General features: G+C 45.0%; 1 protein-coding gene across 5 annotated transcripts in view; it reads right to left on the bottom strand.

Annotated features, from left to right (window-relative positions):
• The window catches only part of FAM168A (family with sequence similarity 168 member A), a 175,761-nt gene that overhangs the window by 119,897 nt on the left and 32,003 nt on the right, over nucleotides 1–23,861 (bottom strand). For all 5 annotated transcript variants that reach the window (XM_081860773.1, XM_081860775.1, XM_081860776.1 and 2 more), the window contains exon 2: nucleotides 21,496–21,593. The gene's annotated coding sequence lies outside the window, so the exon portion shown is untranslated. The remainder of the gene's footprint in view (nucleotides 1–21,495; nucleotides 21,594–23,861) is intronic.

Here is a 23,861-nt window from a genome sequence, read left to right as displayed (position 1 = left end):
TAAAGGGGATCTATTACTTCCAGTGACTTGGAAACTATGGTCCTATTCATGGAGCCTAAAATCTCATTAGACCTTTTTTTATGCAGTTGCATCAATGCTAACTCGTGCTCTGCTTCTGACTAACTGGAATTTTGAGAGCCTTTTCATATAGGTAAAGAACCCCTGGAAGGTTAAGTTCAGTCAAAGGCGACTATGGGGTTTCCTTGACATCTGAAGGGAGGGTGTTCCACAGGGAGGGTGCCACTACCGAGAAGGCACAACGGGACACAGTGACAAGTGCTAGAGTGCACGGAAATGCCATTTACCTTCCCGCCAGAGCGGTACCTAGTTATCTACTTGCACTGGTGTGCTTCCGAACTGCTAGGTCGGCAGAAGCTGGGACAGAGCTATGGGAGCTTACCCTGTCACGCGGATTTAAACCACTGACCTTCTGACTGGCAAGCCCAAGAGGCTCAGTGGTTTAGACCACAGTGCCACCCGTGTCAATGGTACTAAGGCGGAGGGGGATTTCTCAACCAAGCAGTGCTGGGCAGCCATCTTGCTCATTAATACCATCTAGGGTCCAGCTGCTCATCACAAACACTCTTTTCCAACAACACAAAAACGACTCTACACATGGACATCAGCAGATGGGCAGCATCGAAATCAGATTGATTATATTCTCTGCAGCCAAAGATGGAGAAGCTCTATACGGTCAGCAAAAACAAGACCTGGAGCTGACTGTGGCTCAGATCAGGGGTGATATGATAGCCATGTTCAAATATATAAGAGGATGTCACATAGAGGAGGGAGAAAGGTTGTTTTCTGCTGCTCCAGAGAAGCGGACACGGAGCAATGGTTCCAAACTACAAGAAAGAAGATTCCACCTAAACATTAGGAAGAACTTCCTGACAGTAAGAGCTGTTCGACAGTGGAATTTGCTGCCAAGGAGTGTGGTGGAGTCTCCTTCTTTGGAGGTCTTTAAGCAGAGGCTTGACAACCATATGTCAGGAGTGCTCTGATGGTGTTTCCTGCTTGGCAGGGGGTTGGACTCGATGGCCCTTGTGGTCTCTTCCAATTCTATGATTCATCAGCTTCTTATAGCAAAATTGAAGCTTAAACTGAAGAAAGTAGGAAAAACCACTGGGCTAGTAAGATACAATCTAAATCAAATCCCTTATGAATACACAGTGGAAGTGAGGAGCAGGTTTAAGGATTTAGATTTGGTGGACAGAGTGCCTGAAGAACTATGGATGGAGGCTTGTAACATTATACAGGAGGCAGCAATGAAAGCCATCCTAATGAAAAAGGAAATGCAAAAAAGCAAAGTGGCTGTCCAACGAGGTCTTACAAATAGTGGGGAAGAGAAAGCAAGCAAAATGCAAGGGAAATAATGAAAGATACAGGAAATTGAATGCAGATTTCCAGATATATTTCTTCCGGGGAGCTTTCCTTAACCACATTTGAGGACTGTGTAATATATGAACTCAACCAAGAATGTATTAAGAAAGGATTGGATTTAATTAAATAGGTTGGATTTAATTAAATAGGTTATATACCTTGCTTGAGGATTGTATATGGTGTACATCCTGGACTTCATTTGTATGTTAGGAAGTAACCAGTAAAGAAATTTGTTACAAACATTACCATTCAGCCCATTACCACCACCAGGCACGGAGGCCAAAGTCAGAGCAGGAGCTGAGCCAGGGAATTGCAGTGCAGGAGAAAACAAACTGGGCATTAATTAATGAGCCGAAAAGGTATCTGTTCACTGAGCAAATGTTCAGAAAAGACTGAAACAGAGGCACAAACATATTGTCACTCAAACTCCCATTCTACTTGGTCCTCAGCTCAACCGTTGCTTGCAACTGGGTCACTGCCTGCATAGACCCTTCTTCCCAACTTCACACCTGGCAACACAACGGCTTGGCAGCCAATTGGGCCACCCAACAACAACTCTGAGGTTCCTGTTGGGTCCACTACCACCTTTGCTCTCGAGACCCGGGGGATAATTGGAAAGAATCAGGGATCAAGGCAGGGCTCAGGACAGAGTCAGAGGGGTTTATGAGGACGCCAGGCAAGGCAGACGGACAGCCCCAGGTCCTGTGTAATCTCAACAGGTCTATGTGAACTGGTTTCAATGACTGCCAGTACGATTCTGGGCATCGTTCAAGGTTCTGCTTTTAGAATTCAAAGCCCTGAACAACTTGGGACCAGGATATCTAATGGACGGCCTTGCCCACTATTATGGAGCACTGCTCTATTCTAGAAATCAGGCTTTTAGTGCTGTAGCTCCAGCCCTCAGAATCAACACATGTTTGCTTAAGGAAGGCTTTCACTCAGTTGTGACCCAGTCATTTGTGAAAACTCACTTTTACATTTGATGAAATTGTTTCCTTGTTTTTAGAGCTTGTACGGACAGATTTATTGTTTTAGAGTCTGTTTAAAAGATTTACTGTTCCTGTGTTTCTGTATTTTATTCTGCTATTTTTACTACTACTACTACTACTACTATTATTATTATTATTATTATTACTACTATTAATGTTCTGATTAATGCTGCTTTGCTTCACCTGGACATCAGTTTGGGTGGGGAATTTGCTCATATACAAGACAAATATAGGGCAACTGTCTCACAATTTAACTTTTTTTTATGAAAAACTGCTTATGTCGGCAAGGAACATCAATATGTCTTGCGAAGTTTGGAAGACTGCCAATTCTACACATAAATAAATATCAATAAACACCTGCTTTATAAAAGATGAAAAGGGGAGAATTTCTTGAGATGTTCATCTCCCACATCATTGTGGCCTTTCATTAAAGAAGCATTAAAGCCTTATTAAAACAGGTGGGAAGATTTTACAGCTGAATATTGATTGATCTCAACAAAAAGCATTTGCCAAAAATTGGGAATATTAAGCAAACAGGCAAAGTTCGTTGGAATGGACACATTTCCTAAATGAGAACAATCACAGCTGATTTCATGCTTGCTGAAGAAAAATCACCACCTTGAAACCCTTCACCTTGGTGTGCTACAGACGCAAAGAAATGAGGCAAGAAAACCTTCTAAGTTATTTCTGTACTTCAAAACTAAAGAGCCAGAGGCTGGTCTAATTATTTCGAATTGCTATAGAGCTAGCAGCTTCAGCTACTCCAACAGGGATCGAAACCTCTTCTTTAACAACCAGGAGAAAAATATTGTAACCTGCGAGACTTGGGATGACTTAATGGAATGGAAGAAGTAAATCAGCACACTTTCATCATTTACTTAGCATTAGTATAAGCCATTCCAATGTTCAAAGGGCTTAAAATAATTTTTATTAAGAACATAAATACAGTGGTGCCTCGCAAGACGAAATTAATCCGTTCCGTGAGGCTCTTCGTATAGCGGTTTTTTCATCTTGCGAAGCAAGCCCATTGACAGCTTAGCGGATTAGCGCTATTAGCGGTTTAGCGGCTTTTAGCGGATCAGCTGATAAGCGGCTTAGGGTTTAGGAAAAGGAGGGGAAAGGGGAAAAAACCCGCAGGAACTCGCAAGACATTTTCGTCTTGCGAAGCAAGTCCATAGGGAAATTCGTTTTGCGAAGCGCCTCCAAAACGGAAAACCCTTTCGTCTAGCAGGTTTTCCGTCTTGCGAGGCATTCGTCTTGCGGGGCACCACTGTAACTAATAATTATTATTATTATTATTATTATTATTTATTTATATCCCGCCCTCCCCAGCCGAAGCCGGGCTCAGAGCAGCTAACAACAGTAAAATGATACAACATTCTAAAATCATTTCATTATAAAATTAGTTGCTGTACAGTACACTGTACAACGTACAGTTGCTGAATATTATCTATGTGTAGCATTGTTATTTTAGCAAGCATCGTAATAGCCCTGAAATGTCGCCATCATCACCAGCATTTTTTATGTTTTGTTATCTTTTTATATGTGCTGGAAGCTGCCCAGCATGGCTTGGGAAACCCAGCCAGACAGGCGGGGTATAAATAATAAAATTGTTGTTGTTGTCATTGTCGTCATATACACACTGCAGGCAGGAGACTTGAGGCAGAAGCTAACTGGATTGCTCAAAGCCAGCCAAGTGGAATTCATGGGTCAGGATTTGAAAGAGGGACATGGGTTTGCATGACCGCCCCTGCCTTCTGCAAACTGGTGTCCTCCTACATTAAATTAAGGGACTGCTGGTCCCCATCAGCTCTAGTCAGCTATACAGTTGCAGTCCAAAACACCTGGAAGTCACTGGGCTGGGGAAGGCTAACTTACAGAGTCTTAGGGAAAGCAATATACCGTGGTACCTTGGTTCTGAAACGCCTTGGTTCTGAAACACCTTGGTTCTCAAACTCCGAAAACCCACAAGTAGGATTCCAGTTTTCAAACAATTTTTGGAAGGTGAACATCAGTTGTCATATTTTTTTTGACAACATGCAGTTGTCATATTTTTTTCCGGGGCGCCTGCACCAATCAGAAGCTATACCTTGGTTTTCGAACATTTCGGAAGTCAAACGGACTTCCGGAACGGATTAAGTTTGGTGCTTTTGTTATTGCTATTTATTTTGCGTTTTTGTTTTTGAGGCTTTTTTGGTTCATTTGTTTTTGTGACTGTGTGGAACCCAGTTCAGCTACTGATTGTATGCGTGACTGCAGAAATGGATAAAAGACCCCCATCCAAACAATGACTATCATCAGTGCAGGGAAGAAAAAAAATAAATTTTCATGTTTATCATCTACAATACTGTCTTATTTCTTTTATAGTACAGTACATTGATTATTGCTTTTATTTTATGGATCAATGTTCTTGTTAGATAGTAATATTCATGTTAAATTACTGTTTTAGGGGTTGTTTTTAAAAGTCTGGAACGGATTAATTCGTTTTGCATTACTTTCTATGGGAAAGCATGCTTTGGTTTTGGAATGCTTTGGTTTTGGAATGGACATCCGGAATGGATTAAGTCTGAGAAGCAGGTAACACTGTACTACTTGCAAATGCCTGCACCAATACCTTACTGCACCAAATTGATGTTTTAATTTAAATCGGGTCCTGTATACCGGAAGGAGCGTCTCCACCGCCATCATCCAGCCTGGACACTGAGGTCCAGCTCCGAGGGCCTTCTGGTGGTTCCCTTGCTGCGAGAAGTGAGGTTACAGGGAACTAGGCAGAGGGCCTTCTCGGTGGTGGCTCCTGCCCTGTGGAACTCCCTCCCAGCAGATGTCAAGGAAATAAACAACTCTCTGACTTTAAGAAGACATCTGAAGGCAATTCTGTTTGGGGAAGTTTTTAATGTTTGCTCTTTTATCATGTTTTTAATATTCTGTTGGGAGCTGCCCAGAGTGGCTGGGGAAACCCAGCCAGATGGACGGGGTATAAATAAATTGTTGTTGTTGTTGTTTTATTTTTATTTTTATTATTAGTTATTATTTTCATTGGATTTTTTTTGGAAGGTATGGAGTTATGCAACCCCCGAGCCAAGACGGTATGCCCCACGGAGAGACTCAAGGTCCATAAATGGCAACACCCTAGTGGTCCCGAGCCCTAAGGAAGTTAGATTAGCTTCAACCAGAGCCAGGGCCTTTTCAACACTGGCCCCAGCCTGGTGGAACACTCTGTCTCATGAGACCAGGGCCCTGCAGGATCTGATTTCTTTCCGCAGAGCCTGTAAGACAGAGTTGTTCCGCCTGGCCTTTGGCTTGGAGCCAATTTGATTCCCTCCACCTCTTTCTTTTTTTATTTTCCTTTCTCCTCCTGCGATGAGGCTACATTTTAATATTTTAATGTTTCAATATTTTAATGTCATATTTTAATTTTGTTTTTTAAATTGTATTCATTCACCTTGTTTTTATTATTGCTTGTTAGCTGCACTGAGCCCAGCCTTGGCTGGGGAGGGCGGGGTATAAATAAAAATTATTATTATTATTATTATTATTATTATTATTATTATTATTTCTTTATTTCATTCTTCTTAGACATTATCTCCTCTTCAACCGACACTGCATAAACTTCATTACAAAAACACCTCTCTGTGAAATTGAGCATTTGCCTGACTAGCACTCAGGAAAGTAGAGATATATATCTATCAGGCCCATCAGTTGCTGCTGGACAGGAACAAATGTGCAAAGCTGTAATCTGAGAAACATTAATTGACAGCAGATAATCCTTTACCCAAGCAAAAGCAACAATATGAGCTCTCCCAATATGGAAACAAGTGCCCCCCCCCCAAAAAAAGACCAAAATAAAATAAACATGGTCACTGACAACCCTGGCAGGCACACAAAGCCAATGCTATTAACGCTTTGGGCAAAACTAATGCAAGGCTTAATTGCAAGCACTTTTTTCGAAGAACATTCCTGCTGTGGAAAAAAGGAACCTGCATTCAACAAGAACAGCACTAGCAGATTGTGTGTGGGTCTATGCAAAAATCACTTTGAGATAAGATTTTTTAAAAAATAAAATGTATTTATTGTTTAAATAAAATGTATTTATTGTTTTATGTATTTAAGCAATTCATATACCACTTAACTACAATCCAGGCATCCCCCCGACACACTTACGTTCTACTTGCACGTGGCTGTTGCTCTTACAATCCAGTGATACATAAATTTTGTTAAACAGATAAATGGAGAGAAGGAAAAGAGATCTCTTTAGAACTGCACAAGCAATAGTGTGATGATACTGCAGAATTCTCAACCATTCAGCAGTGTTCTTGTTCCACTAACAGCAGATACAGCAAAACAGAGTGGTTGTATAAGCAGCATCTGTGTCATTTGGACACGGCACATCACACACACACACACACACACACACACACACACACCAAAGCTTAAGGAGATCTGATGAGGTAATCAGGAGAAGAATAGCTCATATTTCATGAAACACTCTAGAAGGCAGGTTTATAAATTATGTATCCTCCAAGTCCGAAGACTAATCCATTATATTTTGGGTGCACGGGTGATGACTGATTTGTTAACTACATGAGTGGTCCAAAGTAAATATGTCGTTTGCACATGCCCTTAATGCCCAGTAAATGCAGTGTCAAATCACCAGAGCAGCGGTCAGCAAACTTTTTCAGCAGGAGGCCAGACCACTGTCCCTCAGACCTTGTGGAGGGCTGGACTATACATTGGTGCCCCGCAAGACGAACGCCTTGCAAGACGAAAAACCCGCTAGACGAAAGGGTTTTCCGTTTTGGAGGCGCTTCGCAAAACGAATTTCCCTATGGGCTTGCTTCGCAAGACGAAATGTCTTGTGAGTTCCTGCGGGGTTTTTCCCCTTTTCCCCCCCTTTTCCTAAGCCGCTAAACCGCTTATCAGCTAATCCGCTGATAAGCCGCTTATCAGCTGATCCGCTAAAAGCCGCTAAACCGCTAATAGCGCTAATCCGCTAAGCTGTCAATGGGCTTGCTTCGCAAGACGAAAAAACCGCTATACGAAGAGCCTCACAGAACGGATTAATTTCGTCTTGCGAGGCACCACTGTATTTTGAAAAAAATATATGACACATTCTACTCATGTAAAAACACGCTGATTCCCGGACCGTACGTGGGCCAGATTTAGAAGGCGACTGGGCCAGATCTGGCCCTCTGGGCGATAGTTTGCCTACCCATGCCCCAGAGTATTGCCAGTGGGCAGTTTCAATGCAACAGAAGGCTAAGGGACAATGCAGTAGGGATGATGGGGGAACTGGCGGTTCCCTCGCTGCGAGAAGCCAAGTTACAGGGAACCAGGCAGAGGGCCTTCTCGGTAGTGGCACCTGCCCTGTGGAACACCCTCCCACCAGATGTCAAAGAAAAAAACAACTGCCAGACTTTTAGAAGACATCTGAAGGCAGCCCTGTTTAGGTAAGCTTTTAATGTTTAATAGACGATTGTATTGGGGGGGAAAGGCCTGTATCTGCCCTATTTGCGTATGAAATGAGGGAATCTTGCTGCAGTATCAAAAGTGTCGCATAAGGACAGCCCTGTCTTTCCACTCCACCTTTAATTCCTCATGATTTGCTGCTTCAGATCATTTCTGCTCTAGGCTTAGCTTCCGTTCAGGTATCAGATCCAGGCTGAAAGAAAGAGCCTGAGGTTGAGGGAGCAAAGGAAAGCAAGGCAGGGGAACCCCTTTTGAGGCTTGAGTAAAACTTCACCCTCACCCTGTTCTACACATGAATCGGGCACATTCATGAAGAAACGGGGCTGCTCTATCACATCTAACTTGGCCCTCAGTGTCAATCTGGTTACATCCTCCTCCCACAACACAAGACAGGCTGTGTTAGGGCAGTGTTTCCCAACCTTGGGCCTCCAGCTGTTTTTGGACTACAACTCCCATCATCCCTAGCTAGCAAGACCAGTGGTCAGGGATGATGGGAATTGTAGTTCAAAAACAGCTGGAGACCCAAGGTTGGAAAACACTGTGTTAGGGACACGGGTGGCACTGTAGTCTAAACCACTGAGCCTCTTGGGCTTGCCGATCAGAAGGTCGGCGGTTCGAATCCCCACAATGGAGTGAGCTCCCGTTGCTCGGTCCCAGCTCCTGCCCACCTAGCAGTTCGAAAGCACATCAAAAGTGCAAGTAGATAAATAGGTACCACTCCGGCGGGAAGGTAAACAGCATTTCCGTGCGCTCCAGCTTCCATCATGGTGTTCTTTTGCACCACAAGCGGTTTAGTCCTGCTGGCCACATGACCCGGAAAGCTGTCTGTGGACAAACGCTAGCTCCCTCGGCCTGAAAGCGAGATGAGCGCCACAACCCCAGAGTCGCCTTTGACTGGACTTAACCATCCAGGGGTCCTTTACCTTTACCTTTTTAGGCTGTGTGCATATCTTGTTGTGCTAGGGAGCTTGGCACTTGCAACTGGGAATTTGAGGATTGGATCCAGCCTTGTACACAGTATAAAGCAGTTGGAGAACGTTTCAGGCACAGGAGAGGATAAGGGTGTGTGGCCTAGAATCACCACATGGCTTCTGTATCGGCCAGGCTGGGTGCAAATATCATTTTCTAGTCAACAGCATAGGACCTTCAAGCCCCACCCCCAACCTGAAAACTATCCAGGCCTAGATTCAGGTTGGTCTGTTGGTCTGGAAGGTACGTTGATTATTAGCCACAAAGATCAGTGGGACAACCTTTGCGCAAGACATTTGTCAGGGGCGTGGGCTTCCCAAGCTCTTTAAAGTAAGAAGTCAAATGCCACTACTGCTGTTTGCTAACACATCTTTAAGGTTGTGAAGTTTGTACAAATCACATCTGCATAAACTCATGCAGCCCTCTTCCTTATCCTTTTATCATACTGTGCATTTAAGAAGTGTTATCACCCTCCAGCTTCGAGAACACTGATATCACGTATAAATAAATAAAAATAGCTGGCCTGTTTAAAATTTTATTATTTTGAAATTAAGACGGCAGAACCAAATTACAAGGACACAGCACAAAAGAATAATCATCTAATTTTACACGGTGCAAACACAGATACTGGTGTAGTAATGAGATTATTTCTTTCCAAGTAAAATGTTAGGCCCCATGAGAACGGCAATTCTTTTCTGAACAACTTGCCCTTTAAACGCCAAACTAAAGGCAATTGTTCTGGCCAGCAAATTCAGAGGGGGCTTGTCACCTAAGCATAGCATCTGGATGTGCACAGATGAACTTTCAGGTGAGTTTGTTTGTTTGTTTAAGCGCCCTGAAATCTCCCTTAAATTGTGCTCAGCTGCTTTCTTGGAAAGAAATTATCTACAGCAGCTGCTCCATCAAGCTCTAGGAAAGCGAGCGATACGGGACTGCAGGGAGTCTCCATTCACTCAGCTGGAAGGTCAGCTCTATCAGGCTCCATTTACAGCAACCATTCCACAGGGCTGTCAATGCTTCTCAATACCAGTTCCTAGAAGCCCCAGGAGCAGAGAGTGCTCTTATATTCCAGTCCTGCTTGCAGGCTTCCCACAGGCATCTGGTTGGCCACTGTGAGAACACAATGCTGGACTAGATGGGCCATTGGCCTGATCCAGCAGGCTCTTCTTATGTTCTTAACTCTTTAACGAAAAAATAGTTTTCTGTTTTCCTCCTCCCTGACAATCCCTTTTCCTTCTTTTGTGTAGGGTCCTTTCGACTGCAACTCTGTACTGGCTCCCGGTGGAGTCTCGGGTCAGGTTCAAGGTGCTGGTCTTGACCTTTAAAGCCCTTTGTGGCTTAGGGACCTCATATTTACGGGACCGCCTCTCCTGGTATGACCCACAAAGGACCTTAAGGTCCATGAATAACCATAGTTTAGAGGTCCCGGGCCCTAAGGAAGTCAGACTATCCTCCACCAGGGCCAGGGCCTTTTCAGTGATGGCTCTCACCTGGTGGAATGCTCTGTCCCATGAGACCAGGACCCTGCAGGATTTAACCTCCTTCCGTCGGGCCTGTAAGACAGAGCTATTCCGCCTGGCTTTCAATTTGAATTCAGCCTGATCTTTTATTTCCCTTCTCTTCCCTCCCCCTCCCCTTTTATGAAGATTACCCGCTCTGAGACCCCACAGCTAATTCTCCCTGGCCTCCTCGCTGGCCCAAGTAGGACCAATTCAGGCAGCGAGCCCTGGGGATTATCTAATGCTTATTTCCCCTAAATTGATTTTTGATTTTTATTGTTATTCATGTTTTTATGCTGTATTTTATGCTGCTTTTACAATTAAGTGTTTTAAATTTGTTGTTAGCCGCCCTGAGCCCGGTTTTTGAACCGGGAAGGGCGGAGTATAAATAATTTTATTATTATTATTATTATTATTATTATTATTATTATTATTATTATTACTCTTGAGACCATTCTGTAAGCTGAAGAGCTAGCTAAAAATGCTTTAAATAAGCTCTCTTTCTCTCTGAATACTTTTGAAAACTAAATGCTCGAGAGACATACATTATGCTGGCAACTTTTTCGGCTGAAAGAAAAGAGTTATGCGAAGGAAATAACACTGGGGGGGAACAATCATTTTTATGCCATTTTATAAAAAGCACAGGGCTATCATTCTCCCAGCTCCCAGCATTTCCATAATCCCAGAGGATAAGCCGCAGCAATTCATATGCCTGTTAATTAGCACTTATTGCCTGCCACATGCAAAAAGAAAAGGAAAAAAAGAACAGAGCAGAGCAGGCAGCAACCAAACTCATCTGTAGTCAGAATGTGTTTTTATCGCCATATCAGCTGCAGCCACTGCCAGGCCTGACAACAGCTGAACACGGCTTGGCAGAGTGCCTCAAATTACTGCCGACTAGAAGCACTTAAAGCATCCTCCTGGAGCTTGACATGACAAATAAAGCAATGATTCATAACTGAATTACAGCGAGGTTCTCTGGAAGGAAACAAACGCGACGTTGAGGAGAACAGCTTGGTCGTTCCTTCACGGAGCTGAAAGGGAAAAGGAACACCAGGGATGTTGCGCTGACATGAGACGAGACACAAGCCCGGGAGGGAGCGAATGCTCAAACCAAGGGCAACCCGGCAGCGGACAACGGAACGGATATAAGATGCCACGGGAGAAAAACCCCCAACACTTTCCTTCCGAGAGGTTGCATTGCACCAGTTGGGCTTTGAGGCCCAAAGCAACGAGTTCAAGGAATTGGTAAAATGGGCTGGGTCCACCTCCTGAGCTGGCACTCTGGAACCATCGCAGACTGCTCCCTGGGGGCTTCCACCGGCACCACAGATATGGCCAATGCTGTGGTCAGCTTCCCCTGCGAGGCCCAAGCCACCACAGAACATCCTACCTCAAGCCTGTGATCGGATACCAGTTGCTGGCAGACAAAAAGGAGGTGGTTGCTGCCTTTGTGAGCTGCTTGTGGGCTCATAAGATGCATCTTGTTTTTACACACGTACATCATCTTATCTGTATGCCTCTTTTCGACAGTTAAAACCACGCTCAGGGACAGATACAGATAGGTAGCCGTGTTGGTCTGCCATAGTCAAAACAAAAAATTCCTTCCAGTAGCACCTTAAAGACCAACTAAGTTAGTTCTAGGTATGAGTTAGTAGCACCTTAAAGACCAACTAAGTTAGTTCTTCGTGTGCATGCACACTTCTTCAGATACACTGAAACAGAAGTCACCAGACCCTTCTATATAGTGAAGGGTCTGTATAGACTTAGTTGGTCTTTAAGGTGCTACTGGAAGGAATTTTTTGTTTTGACCATGCTCAGGGAGGCTGACGACATGAAAAAATATGCCAATTTCAAACACGACAATTAGTCATGAACAATAAAACATCAAAAAGTACACAGCCAAACTGAACAGTTTCCACATACAGTGGTACCTCTGGTTAAGAACGTAATTCGTTCTGGAGGTCTGTTCTTAACCTGAAACTGTTCTTAACCTGAGGTACCACTTTAGTTAATGGGGCCTCCTGCTGCTGCCGCGCCGCCGCCACACGATTTCTATTCTCATCCTGAAGCAAAGTTCTTAACCCAAGGTACTATTTCTGGGATAGCGCCGTCTGTAACCTGAAGTGTCTGTAACCTGAAGCACCTGTAACCCGAGGTACCACTGTAAATCATAACTAAGGTACAAAATAAAGGTATCATAAGCTGACGAATTAAATCAAATCAAACATCAATGGATGAATATCAATTTATATCAATAACAGCAACAACCCCTTCCCAACAAAAAAAAAACCCTATGCAATAGAACAGCAAGAGTCTGTTCAGCAGCCTCAGCTTTTGTAGCTGGAGTCAGTCAGGGCCCTACTCTGCAAGGCCAGGTGGGAAAAGACCAGCAAGGCAGAGAAGCAGGTCTTCCAGGAATCACAGCCAATGTGCTTGTGGATGTGTTTTGAACTGTTTTTAATATTGCAAGCCGCCCTGGGGCCTTGCAGTGAAGGGCGAGCAATAAATAAAATAATAATAATAATCTGAGCACACACCATTGGACACAGGAAGCTGGAACCGTAAAGCACATCTAGCAGTGCCCTTGCAGCGTTTGTAGCCAGGTATACAGCTCTGCTGCCCCTCTGGCAATCACTAGGTGTACCTTGCTGAGCTTCCCAATCAGGAAACACAGCAGGATTCCCGGACGGGCAGCCAGCTGTGCTTTCTCCCTCTCTGCCCCTTTGGTAAGCATAGAGGTTGGCAAGTAGGTGCTGAGGCACTGGCACACACAGACTCTGCCCCTCTCCCTTCTGACTTTAATACCAAAAGTCACAGCAACAGGAGTCAAACACTTCAGGGATGCATTGCACTCAGCCGGCAGACTAGCCAGGCTGCCCTAGCGTCTGCAAAAGCTGCACAGAAAGCGCAGAAACAGAACCTTGCTCTTCCACTCCAACTGAGCAGAACAGGGAGCAACAAGCTTGGCCCTCTGACATCATTTGAAATAATTTGCTATGGAAAGATGGGTGTGGGGAGATGCTTTCAGAGAAAAAACTCAGCAGAAGAGCCTGTCTGTATATTGACTGTGTAGGTCAGGGGTTGGCAACCTGCGGCCCACGGGAGTCGTTTAAACGGCCCACAAGGCCCCCTGAACCAAGCCGCCTGCTCGGTGAGTCCCTGCTTTGTTAAACCAACGCAGCGTGGAGCGGGGACTCGCTTCCATGGCACCGGAAATCGCATCTGCGCAGACGCGATCCGGCCCACGAAGCGATCTCCGCGGGAGTGAACTGGCCCAGGCGAGGCGATCCCAGAGTTGCCTTTCACCTTGGGATTGAGGTCACTGGGGGTTTTAGCCTCCAGGTGAACATGAGCAGCTTTCTCGGCTGAGATCTCATGCAGTTAAAGGTAAAGGGACCCCAGGCCATTAGGTCCAGTCGTGGCTGACTCTGGGGTTGTGGCGCTCATCTCGCTTTATTGGTCGAGGGAGCCAGCGTACAGCTTCTGGGTCATGTGGCCAGCATGACTAAGCCGCTTCTGGTGAACCAGAGCAGCGCACAGAAACGCCATTTACCTTCCCACCAGAGCGGTACCTATTTATCTACTTGCACTTTGACACGTTTTCGAACTGCTAGGTTGGCAGGAGCAGGGACCGAGCAACGGGAGCTCACCCCATCGCAGGGATTCAAACCGCCGACCTTCTGATCAGCAAGCCCTAGGCTCTGTGGTTTAACCCACAGGGCCACCGGAGCTCCACAAATTCCAGAACTACATAACTAAAACCACTTGCATGATAATTTCCCCCATCCTCACCATTCTCCTGTCAAGATGGAGCTCAAGTGGGGGGAAAACCATGAAAGCAGCTCCAATGGCACAGCTGTGGCATTGACACACAAACTGCATCTGCATGATATGCCATCACTATACAGCAGCTTGCCATGCGGCTGACTGAGGGCCCTGGGTCCAATCCAAACATCTCCCAGGAAGGCTGGGAAAGCATCCCTCTGAAACCTTAGGGAACCGCTGCCACTCAATGTAAACAATGCTGAGCTAAGAGGACCAATGGTCTGACTCAGTATAAGGCGTGGGTAGGCAAACTAAGGCCCAGGGGCCAGATCCAGCCCAATCCCCTTCTAAATCCGGCCTGCTGACAGTCCGGGAATCGGTGCATTTTTACATAAGTAGAATGTGTGCTTTTATTTAAAATGCATCTCTGGGGTATTTTGCGGGGCTGGCTGGTGTTTTTACATGAGCAGAATGTGTGATTTTATTTAAAATGCATCTCTGGGTTATTTGTGGGGCATAGAAATTCATTCATTTCCCCCCCCAAAAAATATAGTCCAGCCCCCCACAAGGTCTGAGGGACAGTGGACCAGCTCCCTGCTGAAAAAGTTTGCTGACCCCTAGTATAAGGCATCGTCCTACGTACTTCAGCATTATGGGCAAATGAAAGGTTGAAAACCTCATAGTTGTTTCAAATGGAACAAGACATTCTTAGGTTCTCTACAGCGCCATGTGCCTTTGGCTCCTTCCTTTTCAGCTTTCACCACCAAAAGAAGATAACTTTGTTCAATGTTTTTTAGGAACACTGGTATTTTACGAAAGCGCTGATGTTTTAATTATCTGCCATGCTGGAGTGTGTGCGTATGTAAGCACCTGTTTAGTTGTTTGAATGTTGAAACCCCAGTATCTTGTTAGTGGCCTTAAAAGCAGCTTTGCTACCTGGGAAGGCAGAATAAATTATTCTTATTAAATATGTAAGATACAGAGCCTTAATACAACCAGAACAGGTTTGGCAGCTCAAAGCCCCTTTATAGAAGAGAAAATGAGGAGAGGGGATTCCCCAAATTATGGCACTCCTTAAAAGCTGCAACTTTAGAGCCCTAGAGTCTAGACAGAACTAATTTCTTTGTCTGCTAAAAATAGGGATTAAACAAATCTGACAATGCCATTCCTTCTTACACGTGAAAGCTAAGACACTTGGGGCTAACAACCTGGCAAATTTCAATAGCTACTTTGTTAGGAGACTGAAGAAAAGGTCTACAAAAAACCCCAATATTCCTACCTAGGAGCCACAACAATTAAGAATGTTGAACTGACAGTGGAAATTACACCGAAAAGCCCTAAGGCTTAAAAAATACGAGAGCGATTTCAAAGACTATCTCATCTACTATATGGAATGCATAACAGTTAGAAAATTTATTTCAGAATGTTCCTGATCTACTAAGACATGCCCCACGAAACTCCACTGAACTGACTCTCATGCAAATCAGCTCTTGTAGATACTTTTCTGGTTTAGTGCTAAACCTCGTTTTACATCCAATGGTTAAAGGGGAATGGGAGGGATACTTGCTATGCATGTACATAGTAGCCCAAGCTCAGTCTCCCCAACTACCTTGAGCTAAGAGGTGCAGGCCCAAAACAGATGCACTTCCAGAGCCATTGGACAGTTGAGTTTGAAGGTTGGCAAGACTGGGCTCATTTAGTGGGAAAGGAATTAGTTGGAAATGACTAGGGATTGTTGGGTAGCAGGCACCAACTGACAACAGCTGCCCATGATTTTGCAGTTTGCTGGTGAGGAATACACTTCTTATTTATAACTGTATGTATTTTTGTTTTAACTGATCTAATACAGATAGAATTCATGCATGCATTTTAGTGCTGTTTTATTATGCTTTGTCCATAAGTTTGATGTGCATTGCCCTGGGCGCTTTCTGAAGAAGGGCAGTTCAGAAAGAATGCATCTCTTCATTTTGTTGTAGCAATCAACCAAAAGCAATGGTATCCCTTTAGTATTGGCACCATTCATACCATACCACAGATATTCCCTCTGTCTGTCTTCCTTTTGTCCTGAACCGGTTCATTGGTTGGACCATTACCGGAGCAACCCTAAATGGCTTCTTCCTTCCTAGCATCTTACAAGTTCTTGTTGGAACCCAGAGATCTGAAATGTTTCCTCCAGCCCAAACTTTATCGGAAATCTGCTCATGTTGCTGGATCCTTTTCCTCCCTCAAACCTCTTCTTGACTCTGCCACTGCAACATCCTCTCTCTGCCTGGTCTTCCCTCCCGCTGCTGCTATGATCGTGTCATTGCCCATCAGCTTACTTTTAAGCCTCTCCACCTCTGTGTCTCTTCCTTCCCCTTTACATCCCTTCTTGCTTACTTCAGATTCCTCCAGTTGTCTCGGCCTTTAATTCCAGTCTCTTTACAGCAGCCTTCCTTTCTCTCTTCTTAAGCCTCCCCTCAAAGTCCACTTTTGAGCAAAGCGTATTCTGATCCACCCTGAGCTTAAACAGTTTACCTGCTCTGTCTCTTTCACACACCTCCCAAAATATCCTAACGCAAATCGTTAAGGTTGCTGCACACATTAAGGCGGATACCTAAAATTCTTTACACGTATAGCTAAAAAATGGGGGGGGGGTGCTCACAGATATGTGATAGAAGTACTCAAACCCAAAAGCTGGGATTGGCCTCATTTCCCTGTGGAATAAAAGATGGATGTGCTGCTGCATGGTGCGTGTGTGTGTGTGTGTGTGTGTGTGTGCGCGTTCGTGTGCGTGAGAGAGAGAGAGAGAGAGAGAGAGAGAGAGAGAGAGAGAGAGAGAAAAGAGGCCATAAGCCTTCTTGGCTGGACCATGAGTCAATGGCAAAGCTTTGAATGTAGGTTCAATCCCCAGCATTTCCTGATAAAAGGATCAGGAAGAACACAATTCCCCACAGAGGTCAACCTGGAGATGATTCCTGTTTTATATCCCTTAGTGTCTTACCTATTAAAAAAAATACCTTATGAGAGAGTATTTAGTTTATCCTGCCTTCTCTAAGAAACTCAACGTGGGAGTAAGTTAGGTGTTGTGTCTGCCTTGCGTGAGCATGCACAGCACGGGTGGCACTGTGGTCTAAACCACTAAGCCTCTTGGGCTTGCCGATCAGAGGTTTGGTGGATCAAATCCCAGTGATGAGGTGAGCGCCTATTGTTCTGTCCCAGCTCCTGCCAACCTAGCAGTTCGAAAGCACACCAGTGCAAGTAGATAAATAGGTACCGCTGCGGCAGGAAGGTAAACAGCGTTTCTGTACGCTCTGGCTTCTGTCACGGTGTCCCGTTGCGCCAGAAGCTGTATAGTCATACTGGCCACATGACCCAGAAAGCTGTCTGTGGACAAACACCGGCTCCCTCAGCCTGAAAAGTGAGATGAGCACTGCAACCCCATAGTCGCCTTTGACTGGACTTGACCGTCCAGGGGTCCTTAGCTTTAGCTACCTGCACCTGCCTCCAAAGCACTTAGTGATGGGAATGCGAACCCAGGTCAAAATCCTAAAGAGCAATCTAAAAATCTACAGAAGATGCCAAGAGTGTTCCAAAAGTCTTTCCTGCCCGCTCTACTGTTTTGCTCCCAGACAGGAGGTTTATTTACTGATACAGCAGTGGAAAACCTCAGGCCTAGGGGCCAAATGCAGGCCTCTCTAGTCAGGCCTTGGCAGTATCCCGAGGCCACAAAGGTCATTTCCCACATCTTCAGGTGCTTTTGCCAGGCAAGAATGTATTCTCATAACGTGATAATGGTTCTTGCTTGCCTTGATGAAAAGAGGTGGGCGTGTGTAGAAACCTGAATTACGCATGGCTGCAATACAGTCTACTGTACAAATCACATCCCCCACCACCTTTTTGCCTCTGCCCACTACATATGGCCCCTAGAAGCTTTCTTGGAAGGGAATGTGGCCCTCAGGTGGGATAAGGTTCCCCACCCTTGATTCAAGCTTCAGCATTCGCTCATCTCTCACAGGCACTGCCGCATTTGCTTGTCTTTCTCAGGCAACGCATCTCAGTGGCTCTCCCACGTAAGCTGTCTAAAATTTAAATTAGGACTTGCCAAGAAAGCTGAAATCTTAATTTGCCTCTTACTAAATAACAAAGGCTTGTTTCTTTGACCCACAGCATTTATGGGGCATGTCTGGAGGAGGCACTTAATCACAATAATTTGTAGTGGCTCAGAAACTTTCAGGTTTCATGACAGCCTGGCATTAAAAAACGCCACAAAACAAGAATGACAAGCTATAAGGAGCCCCAAAACCTCGTTCTGGGGCTGGCTTTGGATTTTATTTTAGAGAATTCGTGGGGGTTTTTTCCGTTTTTTAACTAAGATAGCGCTGTCATACGATGTCCATGGGACTATCCTGAAGGAACCCAGACTTGCAACTTTGGTATCTATTTAACAAAAGTAAGGCAAATGGAAACAGGAAGCGTTTATGGGCTAACTCGACCCAGCTTATTAACTCAACTTTGTGATTCAAAAGCACTTCACAAAGACCCAAGTATATTCAAGCACAGCATGTTCAGCCTACAAAATTGTCAGCAGGCTGTACGCAGAGAACACACACTTACCAATACAAACAAGGCTGGCGCGCCAGGAAAAACACAGTAAATTATACATCAGAAATAAAGAGCTGCTACTTCCAGCCAGGCTTTTGAAGGCAGAACTATGTAGGACATGCTCAGTGGGAAGGCACCATGAAAAAGCAGGTACAAGCGAGCAAACCTCTTGTTCTAATCTCATCCCAGCCACTTAAAGTTTTCCCACTGCTGAGAAGCCTGCTGCACTTTTCCAGGAAATAGGAAATCACTAAGCTGGTCACCCACCAGGCTCTATTCAATAAGGTCTCTCGGCATCCTTCATTCTGCACTAGATTTGAGAAGATATTTATGTACTCAAGTTTTGACTGACCACGCTCTTCTCCCAATCCTTGCCAAAACCCATCAGACAATCTTATGCTTCAAGTGTTTCGTTTTCAAAAGAAAAAAATCACAAAGTAAATTGCTCAAAAGCCACATAGAGAAAGGACAGTGCTGCTTCAGAGGGTTTGGTTTCACGCTGAGCAGTAGCTACCAAATCACGTGATCTACAGAGGCTCAGGAGCAAGATCTGAAGAGCAAACAGATGAGCTAAGCTGAAGTCATTTTCCCTGCAGAGCTAAAGAGAAAAGCCTGGGCACCAGAAAGCCATGCCTCAGGGGTGGGAAACCTGTGGCCCTCCAGACATGGCTGGACCACAGCTCCCGTTAATCCCTGATCACTGGATATGTTGGCAGGGGCTCATAGAAACTGGAGTCCAGCAATGTCTGGAGGAACACTGGTCCCCTACTTCTCCCACACATGAAGTTCTAGGATATGATGTTCAACCATCTGCCTAGCAGCAAGCGTCAGAATCCCCCAGTAGAGACCAGTGGCCTAGCTGCTGCTCCACTGGCTTCCTGTTCTTTTCCAAATAAATAATACTAATACTAATACTAATAATAATAATAATAATAATAATAATAATAATAATTTATTATTTGTACCCCACCCATCTGGCTGGGTCTCCCCAGCCACTCTGGGCTGCTTCCAACAAATATTAAAAATACATTAAAATGTCACACATTAAAAACTGCCCTGAACAGGGCTGCCTTCAGATGTCTTCTAAATGTCAGGTAGTTGTTTAATCTCTTTGACATCTGATGGGAGGGTGTTCCACAGGGCGGGCACCACTACAGAGAAGACCCTCTGCCTGCCTCCCCTGGTTCACTTTGTGATCCTAACCCATTTATTTATTTCATGCCAAGTCACCCACCAGCCAAGCCATCTTCTTTTATGTTTCCTAAACACAACGTAGTGGCATTTCCGTGCGCTGCTCTGGTTCGCCAGAAGCGGCGGCTTAGTCATGCTGGCCACATGACCTGGAAGCTGTACGCCGGCTCCCTCGGCCAATAAAGCGAGATGAGCGCCAGAACCCCAGAGTCGTCCGCGACTGGACCTAACGGTCAGGGGTCCCTTTACCTTTAAACACAATGTAGACAATTCCTTCTCAACGTGAAGGCTGTCTCCGTTGCATCTGTGAGCTGCTGAGCAAAAGATCTACAACAGGCCCGTCCCTGGGCAAGAGGTCTTCTCCAACCACAGAAAGATAACGAAGCTCAATTCAGTTCACAGATTCAGAATCTCAAATTCACAGAGAATGGTCTCCTGAGCTTCACAAAAGAACCAAGAAGTGAAATATATTTAGGTGCCAGGCAAAAAAATTTCTCTTCTGCCAGGCCTTTGGATAATTAAACAATCTATGGCCTTTTAAAATGGGAGTGGGCTATTTTGTTTGTTTGTCACTATGTTATGTATTTTTGTGCTTTTATATCACCCTCATTTTTCAAAATGCTGAAATAAACGGACAGAGTTTTTCTCCCTTTCTCTTAACAGCAGGACTCGCTGACATCCAAGGAAGCTGCATGTTGAAATATTCAAGACAAGATAAAATAAAGTACTTATTTAAGTAGCACATAGTCCAAACTATGGAACTCACTCCCACTGGGGGCAGTGCTGGCCACCAACTTAAAGGTAAAGGTAAAGGACCCCTGACCGTTAAGTCCAGTCGCGAACGACTCTGGGGTTGCGGCACTCATCTCGCTTTATTGGCCAAGGGAGCCGGTGTTTGTCCACAGACAGTTTCTCCATGTCATGTGGCCAGCATGACTAAGCTGCTTCTGGCGAACCAGAGCAGCACACGGAAACGCCGTTTACCTTCCCGCCAGAGTGGTACCTATTTATCTACTTGCACTTTGAGGTGCTTTCGAACTGCTAAGTTGGCAGGAGAAGGAAAGAGCAACGGGAGCTCCCCGCTGTGGGGATTCGAACTGCCGACCTTCCGATCGGCAAGCCCTAGGCTCTGTGGTTTAGACCACAGCGCCACCAACTTAGATGGCTTTAAAAGAAGATTGTTACTGTTTTTCATTTCGTTTCTACATTGCTTTATATTTTTAAGAAAAAATCATGAAAAAGAGGGCTAGCGATGGCTACTAGCCATGCTGGTTACGTTCTGCTCCCACTTTTGGAGACAGTATGCATTTGAATACCAGTTGCTGAGAGTCACAAGTGGCAAGAGGGCTGTCCTGTCCTGCTTGCGGGCTTGCCTTGTAGGCACCTGGTTGAGCACCATGAAAAGAGGATGCTGAACCAGATGGGCCTTGGACATCAGTCCGGCTCTTCTTAGGTTCTTAAAATGTTTTAATCTTATTGCATACTATAATCTCAAAATCTCTGCAAAGTGCCCAGTTAATACCAGAGTTTTACAAGGCCCTTCTCAGCAGATATACATTCTATCGTGTGCTTTAGGATCTGGAGAAAAACTGGTTGAAATTCCACACAAAGATGAAGTCTGTTGAGGCAGTAAGGATAAAGTTTGGTACCTTTAATAGAGGAAAGATATCCTTCAGCTGAAAATAGTTCCAAACGTATTTCGTTTATGACTGTGGGGCCAGGGAAGTCTTCACAGCATTCCACAACTCTGAAACAGCAAACAACAAAGGAAGAGGTGAAAACACGCTCATAACTTGCTGCAAGACATGGCCCTGTGAAGAGCGATTGGTTAAATTTACCTAACAGTGTGGATAACAGCAAAAGCATGAAGCAGAGTCTTTCTTCAAAACCAGGCAGCATCTGACATGAACCATCTTGAGCAGTTTGATGCCTTTTAGTTGTAGCCTTACCAGCTTATTTCCCCATATAGCCAAAAAACTTTCCTCATGACTGAATCGCCACACTGGGAAAAGCATCAGCTGCGGAATTTCTTATACAACTGTTAAAAGCAGGAGAACCTTGCCAGTATTTTTTTTTAAAAAAAAAACCTTATTTTCAAAAAGACTTTGACCAGTTGGTGACAGCCCAGTAGCAGCTTCCCAAATTCCCATATAAAAGCAGTATCATAGAAGATCCTGCAAAACAAAAAATGTCTGGGAGTTGGAGGGTGGAAATAATCTTTGGCGGAAAGTTCATTAGGCATCAAAGAAGCAGTCTGGTCAAGATCACTTGCCCACGTTTATCTTCAGCCTCAAAATCAAAGCTATTAAAAAAGCACCTCACTATTCACCCAACCAAATTATGTCCAAAACTAACTCCAGTAAAATGAATATGATATGGAAAATAAAAGAGATATTCTCGGATAGGAGTGCAGTGGGGCAGATCTCAGCTATTAACAAAAATAAGCTTAACATGGGACAAAGATAAATCACAGCACCTGCACTAACAGACTCCAGGTAAAAAAAGGTAAAGGACCCCTGGACAGCTATATCCAGTCAGGGGCGACTATGGGGTTGCGGCGCTCAGCTTGCTTTCAGGCCAAGGGACCCAGCGTTTGTCCACAGAGAGCTTTCCGGGTCATGTGGCCAGCAGGACTAAACTGCTTCTGGAGCAACGGGACACCGTGATGGAAACCAAAGTGCACGGAAACACTGTTTACCTTCCCGCCGATGCAGTAACTATTTATCTACTTGCACTGGCGTGCTTTCAAACTGCTAGGTTGGCAGGATCTGGGACAGAGCAATGGGAGCTCACTCTGTCGTGGGGATTTGAACCGTTGACCTTCCAATCAGCAAGCCCCAGAGGCTCAGTGTTTAGACCACAGCGCTACCCGCATCCCAGACTCCAGGTACTGTATCGTTGACAGTCCAAAGACTTCCCCAAATTCAAAATCGTGCACATGCACACAAACTGTCAAACAACATTTTCAAGGAGTAACATAAACACAGGCAGCAGCCTGGGCAAACACCATCATATCAACCCTCTGTAATGTCTTGGCATATTTTCCCTTCAGGCACCTTCATCCAAGTTGCATTCCTAATTTCAGAAAGCCATCTCTAATGTTATTCAACTTCATTTTATTAAGTTTGTTTCACAAACGCGCACACACATTTGCGGAGGCAACTAGGGACACAGGCTCACATCCAAGACTCTTGGAACAAACTGCCTGAACAGCCCAGTACTAAGCGACTTAGATGCAAGTTTATGTGAAAGATCATGAAGTAATGCATAACTCCTGCTCCGTTTCCTGTAGTTTAAGGTTACATATTTGAATATGTAGCCGGGTGCATTGCAGTGAAAGAGAGAACACATGCAAAAGCAGAGAGGTGGGCATGAATGAGGATACATGGACAGGGATCTAGTTGCCAAAGGAGATCAATCAGTTGGTGTTTGATGAAGCTACAAAGGGCCTGCTGAGGAACACTGACAGAATGGGCTACCATCAAGAATGGATTAAGAAGTGAAGGAGGATTCATTAGGAGAGCATAGGAGGTGGTAGCAGCAGTAGGAGAAAGGTAAAAGGTAAAGGTAAAGGACCCCTGGACGGTTAAGTCCAGTCAAAGGCAACTATTGGGTTGCGGCACTCATCTCACTTTCAGGCCAAGGGAGCTGGCGTTTGTCCATAGACAGCTTTCCGGATCATGTAGCCAGCAGGACTAAACCGCTTCTGGTGCAAAAGAACACCATGATGGAAGCTGGAGCGCACGGAAATGCTGTTTACCTTCCCGCCAGAGTGGTACCTATTTATCTACTTGCACTGGCATGCTTTCAAACTGCTAGGCTGGCAGGAGCTGGGACAGAGGAACGGGAGCTCACCCCGTCGCGGGGATCTGAACCGCCGACCTTCTGATCAGCAAGCCCAAGAGGCTCAATGGTTTAGATCACAGCGCCACCCACGTCCCCCAGGAGAAAGGACTGTGAGATGGCTCACAGGGAGAGAAGAGCAGCAATAGAAGTTGCATGTCTTCTGTTTCTT

The sequence above is a fragment of the Podarcis erhardii genome (genome assembly GCF_964252035.2).
Source record: "Podarcis erhardii genome assembly, chromosome: 4".
Taxonomy (NCBI): domain Eukaryota; kingdom Metazoa; phylum Chordata; class Lepidosauria; order Squamata; family Lacertidae; genus Podarcis; species Podarcis erhardii.
This window is presented reverse-complemented; position numbering and strand designations above follow the sequence as displayed.